The following is a 12226-nucleotide window of genomic DNA, read 5'->3' as shown; positions in this document are numbered from 1 at the left end:
GCCTTACAAAACTCTGAACTGCTTCGCAAATATTAAACTATATTCATCGAAGATGTCAATACTCAGGCATCGGTGACTCAAGCTAGGTACAGTCGGCGATAAATCAAACTCGAATGTTTCATACCCGTACAAGAAATCTTATTAGAATTGAATGGGTTATTTCTAAAACAATTTTCTTGAATTTCTAGTTCGTTGCGTTGTGTGTCATTGAGTGTGCAGAAAAATCAACAAATCAATTGAAGATTGATAATATCCGTTGAATACATTTTGGAATTCATTGTAATTAATTAATATGTTTTAGGACTTTAAAGGGTGACGAATGAGTAGAGGTGGCGATTCCTTACCGTTCGTTGATGTCATTTGTTCCATTCATCGAGTCGCAGGCAGGCCAATTCGAACATTTTAGGACTTGCGTATGGTGATAACGGTCTTATTATACGAGTATCACACACTGTAAATAATTCATTAACCAAACTGACACAGAATGACATCTAAATGATGTCATTCAGTTGTCGTGCATTTCGCTCGTACTTGTCCGTACATGTATTGGCGCCAGCGAGACGCATGATAGCTAAATGACATCATTCAAATATCATTTTGATGTCAGTGAACGTTCGAATTGGCCTCTCAGACTTGTATTATGGACTTTATAGATATTATTTATATTTTTCTGAGAAGAAACAATATTTTAGTTCACGTTGTGACTTTGTATTAAGGGTATACCTATTAATAATTATTATAATAGTCGGGTAAAGCGTAAACTGGACTTGAATAACGCAGTGGCTTACGTGAGCGAATAACTCGTGATGCGACGCGGCGCGGCAGCCCAACGGCATTCGTGTTCACAACGAGATCGCCCACGTAAGACATTTCTATAGATATCAAAGGATTGAATCGCGAGATATTCGCTCACGTAAGCCGACACCTAAGTAAAGTACGCTTAATCTACTTGTTTGACTGTACATGGTTATACTATATTGTGATCCAATGAGTGGTTTATCTAGAGAAGTACTGCAATATCGCGCCCAGCCAGCCCCACTAACAGCGTGATTCCAATAGCAATAGCTTACCGAGCAAAGGGGAGTCAAGTCGATGTTTTAACATTTTGGTTGATTAGATTTACAGTAAAAATATAAAATAATTAATAAAAAGTTAATATAATGGCATATTTTTACACAAATCGACCTAGTCCTACGGTAACCTCAATAAGGCCTACGCTAGCTGACGCGGACGCCCCACGCGGGTGCTTTTTGTAGGTGAAATCCGCCGCACGCGTCCGCTTCAGTTAGCGTTGCTCATACTATTCTTCGTTAAACCGCTCGTCCGCTCCGTGCACCCGCGTCAGCTAGCGTAGGCCCTAAGGCTTGTGTTGTGGGTACTAAGTGACGATAGGTGTATATATTATACTTATACATAGATATTATCCATAACTCAGGAACACACAAAATATCGACGAGTCTGGGCTAGTGGGTAGTGACCCTGCTGTGCCGTGAAGCCGATGGTCCCGGGTTCGAATCCCGGTAAGGGTATTTATTTGTGTGTGATAATTTGATAAACACAGATATTTGATCCTGAGCCCTGGATATTTTCTATGTATATAAGTATGTATTTATCTATATACGTATGTATATCGTCGCTTAAGTCGCTTAAGTACCCATAGTACAAGCTTTGCTTAGTTTGGGTCTAGACCTGGAGTCCTACCTAGAACGATCCCGAATAAGACCTAGTTCGATCTTTTATTTATTTATATATCACGACGGTGGCAAACAAGCGTACGGCCCATCTTATTAAGTAGTCACTGTAGCCTATGGACGCCTGCAACTCTAGAGGAGCGCGTTGCCGACCCTTTAACAATTTGTATACTCCTTTTTGAAGAACCTCATACTGTAGCCTCCTCTTTGTAAGATTGTACCCAAATATTTATTTATTTATAAATGTTGACTCGCATCAGCCGCGGCGTCTACGCAACCGAACGCCGCGCCCGCGCATCTGCATACAATCGCGCATTTATAGTGCACATTAGTGCGACACGACCGGCCGACGAATTAACTTGTCTTACTAATCAACTGTTGCCTAATCATCTCGTTTTAATCATTTGTAGGAGAAAACTTTAAGAATGTTTGACTGTAGTCAGAGATCATTTTGATAAAGTTGGTCGTGAATAAATGAATTTCTAATTTTTCGTAAAAAGGTCTTCACACATCGTTAGATAAGACCAATGGTGGAAGCAGGTCAATCTTATTGAAAATGATCACTTATCATCGTCGTCGCTTTTAGTTCCCCCACCATGAATTTCGCAAAATACAGTACAAAAAGGTTTTTTGTACCTATAGGGGCCGTGCGCGTTAGAGGGTATGCCATCTTGTGGCCTGAATTGGAAACATAAACTGTACATTGTCACTTGACGCCACAGCAAGTGCTGCCCTCTACAGTTCACGTACGTTTTCTTGAGCGTTGTAGATTCTGCTACCTCGTGGGCTACATTAATTGTAAGCTTAAACTTGACATTTACAGTTCGCGCCAATGAAGAGGGGGCTCATGAGCTGCAAATTGCCAAGTGTAACATTCTAGAACCAAGTTGAACCAACACATTCCAAAAAATGTAAACATATATATTTAAATGTGGTTACTACGCACTTGTTTACATCCTAGCGTATTTGCATTTATAATAAACATGTTTGGCAGGAGAATTACACGTCTTCCGTCCGTCGGTAGGCTTCCACAGTAGACACACGGTAAATTGCCCGTAAACGTACAAATTGGCGATAAGTAGACGATGAATCAGTGCCTATACATGGCATATAATTACATTAATCGCGCCAATGCAGAACTACATGTCTAGTCTAACTGTGTGGTTTGCTGCTGATCGTGGTCCACGATTTTATAACGAGTAATAAACATTTTTTTACTAACATACGAGGGGCAAACTCAAAGTTTTTAGAATAAATAAACCTAATTAGGACGTCACTTTTTGTTTGAATGCGTGCAGTCTTTTTCTAATTTTCATTAGGATAGAATCACCCTGAAATGCACACGACGCATTCTCCCAAAGACCTTTTGGTATACCCAGCGGTTTTGACGAGGGATGTCAGAATCTGCTAATAAGTATAACATACAACTTTGTTTGTCAGCGTTTTTTACCGCACGGCTGCGATATAAACTTTTGACGTCGCTATTGATCAAATTTGCAAAAGCGATTAAATTTGAAATTTATAATAAATTAAATGTAAACGGTGGTACGAGATAAAATATAATAAAGCCTATTTATTGTAAGTCTGTTGTGGCCTGAGTCCACAATAAAATTCTTTTAAAATTATGACACCTAAAATTTATCAAATTTCAAGAGAAGTTTAAACAACGCTTTTATTTGGTTTTAATTTCAACCACCATTACTGTGGCATTATACCTGCTTAGCAAAACATTTAGATATTAACTTATGAAAGTTCTTAACAGATCCTACGCTACTGAGTATATCAGCTTCCATTTTGAAAATCTCATACCATAAACAACCCAACAACTTTTTTAATTCAAGCATGGAGGCACGTAATAAAATTGTCACTGTCATAATCAGACGCAAAAAGGCTGGCATCCATCTGACGTCCCATGGTACAGATGACAGTGGAACAAATAGCATCCCTTGTATGGAACACGGCACTTGTCAGTTTTTGTATAACATTTCTATCATCCGTCTAAGTTGATGCTGTCATTATAAATTGTAATTGTTGGAACGAGAAAGGCATAGCCATTGCAATCCAATGTGAGGTGCGTTAACCAAACATTAAATTACTTATAACTTAAGAGAATTGTAGTAATTTTAATGTTTAGTTGGTGATGCTAGTTCTTGTTTTATTTTTTTCTGTATTAATATGAATCAACATAATTTTATAATAATTACCCAAACAAAATGTTTGAATAGCTATTTTAATTGACAAGTGTGACCAGTATGACTTAATCAGACGATTGTACCAAATTCGAACAAAGCAATTGTAATGTCTATTTTTGTTATTTCAAATTAACGCTTGATAATATTAAGTTTCTTAAAAGTATTTTATATTGTAACATCTGATCAATACAAACAACAATATATTGTATACTACATATATGTATGTATACTTATAACATGATTTCCCATCTTTTACATAACCCCTTTCCTTTTGTTTGCAGGTCGGACGAGCGAAGTTCCCGTTCCGGGAAAGTGCGTGAGGTCAGTACAGAACATAATCCTCCGTTACCTACTAATAGTAATTAATAATTCATAGATCATAACATAAGAGGTAAAATAGTAATAAATAATGGTATCTATAGGGATGTCGTGCTTTGCCGTGTCGAGGAAATTTTATATTGCTATTAGACCAAATTTACATTTCGCGCTAAATCGGCGGCAAACTAGAGGATCAAAGTTAACTCAGCATGGCATTTGAAATGACAAAGTGTGGCCATGTCATCATATGTCAAATTTGTGTGAAAATATGGCACTGCTTCACTTTGTCATCTTTAAGTCGGTGCAAAGTTAGTTTGGACGGGCTTTATCTCATTTGTACAGTGATCACATTAGGGATAGGGTCTATCTCAAACTAAGAGCCTAACGAGATCACTACGAATACGTGCCCTTTTACCTCCCTTAACGTCCTGTACCCCTAGTGTACATTTATTCAATGGCGAAACGTGACGTACGCGTTTGTGTTAAGTCTCATTTTGTATGGGCTTTTGAGTTTCCAAAACGTTCCGTTTGGCGCGCTGTTTCTAAATCCCACACTAAATAAGACTTAATGCAAACGCGTACGTCACGTCACGAAATCGAATAAATTTACACTCGGGGCTCAGAACTATATATAACCTTATGAAACGAATCAGTATCAGGATACAATAATAGAATGCCATACACTCCAGACAATTACTAATTAAGATTGAGTGCAATTTAATTAAATTCGTGGGAATTTTAGTTGAATTATTTTTAGAAAGTGATAAATAACTGACAGTAAGACCTAAAAATTCTTACATTACATAAAGTCAATATCGTATTGTGGTTTTAAAATCCATTATCTTTATCAATAACGAGAAATAGTTTCTATTATAGATTACTCACGTTTGTTCTTCACATATTTGGAATCATTGATTCGATCAAATTAAGCAATCATATAATTTCTAATAGGAATCTAAACATGAATATGTTATAGTACACTTAGTCAAAGTTTGGAAAAGTTAAATTTCGTCTGTGGTTCAAAAATATAAACAAAAAATATTTCTATGGCCTACATACTGCGTCCATAATGTGTTATCGCGTGAGTATATTATCTTATAAAAAAAACATAATATCTCGCGGCCTAGAATTTATCCGAATACCGTAATCAAGACATGATTACACACACATTAAGTTTTTGTGCCCAAAACTACTAACTCATTGCGCACTAGTTTGACTACTTAATGAATTGTATTATTTCCATGGCAATGAACTTGGTAATGTTGGTACATGGTTGACTTTTCTGCTTGACTGGGCTCCGGGCAAGTAATCATTTCTGTTTGTTCGGCTAACTCACAAAAACTCGAATCGTTTTTTAACTTATTTTAAAACACCTAAAATTCGTAAGCATAGTTTACTAACAATAGACACCGTCTATTGAGCTAAAAAAGCGGGGAAAACATCTTCATTTTGTTGGTCTGCAAAAAATTTAACTTAATGACTTAATCAAAATTCATCTGTTCCTTCTGTCATGGCTGACCGCCTACCATTGTACTTACATGATAACTCTCCCATTGTGTCCCTATACTACTGTGTACAGGATGGACTAACGACATATTAATAATAAGAGTGCCCACACGAAAAGGTTATAAGAGGTCAAATAAAATTAAAAAGATAAAACTCCAAATGAGTCAGTCTCAAGTTATGAACGTAGCGTAAGATAAATGTTCTCGGAACAAATCTGAGCTACAATCATGAATGGACTCCGCCTCATACTGGTGACTCAGACGTACCTGCGAGTGAGTAAGGAGAGAGTAACCTCAAACGGTGTCAGTTAAGACTTGATTAGAGTTACTGACTCAATCCCGCTAAAAAATATATGTCAAGACCTTTCGGAACTTATAGTTCAGAAGGCACGTTGTTGTTCATACATTCCTTAATAATCCTTTGTAGGACAGTATTGACAGTTTGACTTCAATATCGGCTTTAATGAGGTAATTCCATGACATACGTCAATGTGTCGACTGGTCAAATGTTTCTGTTTAATCCAATTGGTTAATAGTCTTAACTAAACTCAAGCCTTGGTAATATTAAATACTACCATCAGGTACGTACAATAATTATTAAAGCATATTATAGGCTTTAATCTGGTGCTTAGAAACAATAGGTACTTTAATCACTATTGCGATGTGTCAGCATCGCAGATTCTTAAATAATGAAACCAAGTACATCATGCGTACAATTTAATTTCAAATAACCACGCAATAACATAGTATTATTTATATAATTTGCTTTTCAATATCCCGACTAAGAGACATAAATAATTCCTGAGCACTGGTAAGTTGGAATTTTCCTCGTATCATCAGCATGACGCCATTGCGAATGGTACTTTACTGGATGTATGCAGCTGTATGGACTGTATGGCTTTGTTGACTTGTACGGGACACACCCTTATTGTGATTTAATTGGAACATTTAATCTCCGGTTTAGGTAGGCTTCCGTTTTACACTAGATAAATAACATCTAAACATTCACCAAATCTAGTTTACTTAAAAATTAGCTTAATGAATCAATAATATTTCAAGAAGGATTAATGCCATTTATTGTTCAGTATACCTAGGTAATATAAAAATGGCTGTAACATACCGACAGACGGACGGATAGGACGAAACTATAAGGGTTCCGTTTTTGCCATTTTGACTACGGAACCCTAAAAATGCGCTGTCCCACAACTTAAGAGGGAAGTATATAGTTACAACGTGATCGTCCATACAAAAAGAGAAAACGTTTTTCCACTTCTAAATATTTTCCATTCTCCATAATTTTTAGTATGTTATTGACATAAAAAGCGAAACCTATAAACTTGGATATATTATGCTGAAACTATCGACATCGAAATCAAAGTGATTTGTTAATATTTTGTTAGTGGAAACAGTTTTCTCTCTTCCCTTCAAATATAATTTTATAGAAAAATTATCGTTATTTCGTTAGATTCAAAAAGCTATTCTTCCCTCTTAATCTCCGGTTTAAGTATGCTTCCGTTTGACGCTAGATAAATAAATTTATATACAAATCCAAACATTCACCATATCTCATAAATATGTAGCTTAATGAATCATTAACATTTCAACTATGATTCAAGTCACTCATTACTCAGTGTAGGTAATAAAAAAAATGCGCTGTACCACAACTTAATGACGAAAAGTTAAATAAAGTGCATTTCTCCTTCATTAAATAAGGTAGCTAGCTACCTACCTATGTACCCTATAGGTATCCTGATAACTCATTATATAATACTACAGACATAAAGGAAGGTAGCTGTTTTCCATAGCCTGTGCATTAGTTACTTATTGAGCGTTCGCCAGTTTCTCGACTACAATTTTTTTATTCACCACCTCTACCACAATGTCAACACTCAACACTTAATAGGATTCTGCCCACCTGACTCATTAGAAACCCAACATTAACTAAAAAAACACGCATCAAAACTTGTGCCCGTTTTACACTTGTCAATGACAGTAACGGGTGCTAATATCAGTTGTGTTTAATACGTAAATAATGGCCGATCGCCGGAGGTGTCAATGGGAAAGGAAACTAATTCTTTATTGATTTGCTGGTACTTCCTTTCTTAGGGGCGACAGTGACACTTAGACGCGTGAGAAAAATATTTAAACGAACTTCTATCTTAACGGTATTCTGATATTGAGGATGTACAAAATACACTTATATTATTCTGTAATTGATTGCGAATTTTCTGTACGAAAATTTATTTTATCGCCACCAAAAAATAAGTTAAGACCTAATAAGATGAATTTCAGACCAACAAGCAATGTGGGTGTGGTGTTTAAGGAGTTTTAATTAATATTGGGTAAATTAACCTTTATTGGCAAGAATTTTATTGGTATTGATTGATTGTGTATTGCGATACTCGTGACGCGTCCACCACGTTTCACCTCATTACCACAAGTCCACTGCCCATAAACCATAGACAAGTCATGCCACCAATAGAACATGCACGAACTTACCAGCAACACTCTCGACTGACCATCCGTGCACCTTATATCGTTGCAATACGATTTATTTTCGAATAGTCAGTTATCAGAACGATGAATAACTGTACCGTTGCAGTTACGTAAGAACCAGTGAAGTTAGTCAAAAATTTGATTTCATCCAATACATCGATTATACGAAATTGCGCAAGTCACGAGATCTAAAACATGCGAGATTTTATTAGTTATGTAACTAATTTTAATTATTACATGTTGCCACTCAGCAAGTCAGCACGGTGTATTCATTTGTCCAAAGATTTGATTAGATACAATAATTTTTAGAGTTATTTGATTACCTATGATGACGTCTGAAGGTTGCAAATATTTAGTAGGTACATACTGTTGTGAAATCAAGCGGTTTCTATCATACTTAGTTTATTTATACTGAAAAGCGTATAATCACTGCTTTTCGTTCATACGTCAGAATCTGTAATTCGCTCTTCATGGCGGTACTTTAGCTCTGTCTGACTAGACGGCAAATTAACGCAACCTGCATAAACTGTACATTAGTTTTTGCGCTCAAATACCCGCATAGCTTTAAACATAATTACTTCAGAGTTCCTAGCACGCTAAAGAACCGTAGAGATAAGCATAACTCTCTATCTAACGAGCCTGGCGCAACTGAGGGGAGAAGAGTCGTACATCTGTGTAAGGACTAACAAGAACTAGAGACGCGGGTTATGCGTAATAACACCTATCATGTCGGTAGGCTTTACAAACCATAGAGCATCCATCCAGCCAGCCATTACGTTTGAAAAAGTTTGACTTCCTCGTTGTTTTCGAACGTAACAAGGCGGTGCGGTCAGGCATGCCAGTCGCAATCGACGTGTTCGGAATTTAAACTGAGTCATCGGGATTCTAACATGGCGGCCTGTCAACTTAGAATAGTTTGAATTTGAATTTATTTGCGGCGGTCCAACAGCCATCCATTAGTTAAGTCACTAATGAGAAGTCACTACGCAACAGTTGATTACTTGGGTATCTGTCAAATAATGCGAATAATGTTAGTATGCCTAGAATCTAGACTGAACTGAACCCCCATGGTGCGCCTTCAGAGTATTTAGTACTATTCCGCAATGAGCAAAAAGCTAATTACTACATTCGAATCAACGGTTTTAACTAAACAAGACTGCGTTTTATTTCCTTTATTCAAACAGGCACTTTTTTTTTATAAACAACCAGTAAGTACGGGCGCCGGTGTATTTCTTCCGTGATTCAATGTAAATCAAATTCAATTTAACCTCAAATCTACCTAAATTAGCAAATCGGATGTCACGCGATCTAAAATAGTGTTAGGTGTTAAAAACCGGCAGGAAGGAATGCAGTTATAAACTATGGATAAACCTAATTACATTGCTTTTTGAAGCGATGAATATAACGTGTATATTGATAAAATCGGCCAAGTCTCACGAAGAGCTGCTAAACGAACCGTCATAATCTAAGTAATGATCTGCCTGTTATATAACATTTTAAACACAAGCATGAATGCACAGATTTGATTGATGCCATCGAAACTAATCAACCAAAGGCTTGCTTCATGTATGTACAGACATATCTATTTAATCTACTAGATAAGAATAAATACTTATAACACTTGAAGACCTTAAAAGATTATCTTCCTTGAACCCAATTCTTCAGGTGTGCGTCACGTATGTAGCTATAGAAAAGGCAGAACAGAAAGGCGTCAACATCATTATTAGAAAAATGTGCCATATGAACTGCCTTTTTTATTACAAGCTTTTATTTAGTTTCACCTGTCACGTGCCGTTGTCTGTAATCAAATCTCGCAAGTTAAATTTATACAACTTCCCGCTTTCCGACGAAGCTGAAAATTTGCATACACATGTAAGTCGGGTGACAATGCAATATTATGGTAGCATCGCGCTGATCTGATGATGGAGACAGGAAGTGGCCATAGGAACTCTGTGATAAAACAAACGCAACCTAATTCTGTTTCGGGTTTTTAGAATTGTCTCGATGACTATTAGTTGCCTGTGGAAAGAAAAGTACAGTCAGCGATAAAAGGTTGTACCAGAAATTAATTTTTTTGCCAATAACTTATTAGCATTGGGGTAGATAATGCCAACGGATCGTAAAGACGACAAACTGATTTTGTAATTTTTACCTTCCAAATATTTTATTTTTTTGTCACAAACGGAAGATGCCCTTTGGGCACAATTACTACTACAAGTGACTATGCTAGTAAGCAGCAGCTTGATATTTACGTCATTAGTTCACGAATAGCCCAGCTGAGTTGCAGCAATTGTAAAACTCTCACGGGGACTCCATATAATACCGATATCCGTTCTGCAGGTGATCTCCGCAGTCTAGTTGGCGCATTCCTATGTTATACCCATCGCCTACAAAGCGCAGGCAAACGTTCGCCTGAGGCCTTCAATACCTCTAACAACTAGGCGTAATTGGAGATCACACGCCAATAGTAAGCTATGCGCACGAGTCTGCGTAATTGCACCCGACAGAGCACCCAGTTAAAGCGTTACAATGCTAACCCGTAATCGGTATTCAATTGCTCAGAGTTATGACGCATCTGACCACAACTCTTTGCAAGTAACCGCTTCGAAAAGGTATATCTTAGTACAGGTATGCGGGCTGTTAGGACCTATTGAATGTGAATCCAGCCGCGTAGCGAAGTAGCAGTTTACAATAAATTGTGCGTACGCGCAAAGTTATAGGCAAGGTGTGGCGTTTTCTAACTTACTGCGGTGGCAATGGCAGCATCTTTTATTTTTCTATTGTCAGTTGCACATTTTGTATTGTAGCTAAGCAAAAATTATAGTTTGTTGGAAAGTGAAGTGATTTTCGATTAGGTTACGGGAAATATGGCCAAAAATCTTACATTTCACTGCATTTTTTAATATGTTTATGTCGTTACATGAGATCTTCGGTCAATAATCGTAATCGATATCATTTTAATTTTTTTCGATCTCCAATTTAGTCCCACTTATAAATTATAACTGGATGTTTTATTTAATATTTAATTATATTCATATAAAACCAATATGTATTTTATGCACCTAATATGATTGCAATAAATACTTTGTCTTGTCTTGTCGTTTGATTCTCTGAAACCCAAACAAGTATTTCCAAATAGATGCTTGAAAACCTTGAATGATACGCTGATTAGAAAATTTGAATCGCATCTGCGGACGTATCTAAAGATAAGATAAAATACCATTAGTTGTAACAAAGAGAACGAAAGTTCGAAGTCGATAACACCTCTCAAGTATGTGAAACGCATATATATACAGATGTCAAGCTATTAAAGGTGTTTGAATTTAACATTTGGTGGATACAATTGTACAAACGAAATGGGTTATGTCAGGGTATTGGATGAATAGAGGGTAGAATAATGGTACCTGGTGCACGCAGAAGAAGCAGTCAGTTGTATATATATTTTTTATGTATTTGATTTAATATTTTGTTAGTTTACCCATTTTTGTTCCCGTTATCTGACGTCAACGTCGGTCAACGTTTCAAAGGAAATAAAGTTATGATTTTAATTTCGCATAAATAAATAACCCTAATTATGTTATAATGTAGCTGTAGAAAGTCGATTATGTAAAATAATGCTTTTGACCGGCAATATGATTAATTTTGCTGAACAGATTGATTATCTAATCTATCAACGTCTTCTCATTAGCATATCAATTATTTAACAGAGGACTGAAATGATACGTTTGCAATTAATATTATGTTGGTATAGTGTTAATGATAGATATTATGTCAAATCATGACACACCTATCTAGAATGACGCATGAAATGTTGCAAGCAGCCATACCTATTATTATTTTATTTATTTAATTAGGTTATGAAACACAGTACCTACAGTGGATTTCGGATATAACGACGATGAAGGGACCACTGTAATTTCGTTAGTATATCCGGAAGTCGTTATAGGCAAAGTTAGATATGTATATTTAACTCTGAAAAGTAATTCTTTTCGAACTAGTCTTCACGCTATATCCCTGTCCCTGC

General features: G+C 36.5%; 1 protein-coding gene across 1 annotated transcript in view; it reads left to right on the top strand.

The window, feature by feature from the left end:
- Positions 1–4064: 4064 nt before the first annotated feature.
- Positions 4065–12226, top strand: part of LOC133524957 (uncharacterized) — a 31203-nt gene continuing 23041 nt past the window's right edge. Inside the window, exon 1 of the mRNA XM_061861124.1 lies at positions 4065–4204. The gene's annotated coding sequence lies outside the window, so the exon portion shown is untranslated. The remainder of the gene's footprint in view (positions 4205–12226) is intronic.

The sequence above is a fragment of the Cydia pomonella genome, chromosome 14 (genome assembly GCF_033807575.1).
Source record: "Cydia pomonella isolate Wapato2018A chromosome 14, ilCydPomo1, whole genome shotgun sequence".
Lineage (NCBI taxonomy): Eukaryota > Metazoa > Arthropoda > Insecta > Lepidoptera > Tortricidae > Cydia > Cydia pomonella.
This window is presented reverse-complemented; position numbering and strand designations above follow the sequence as displayed.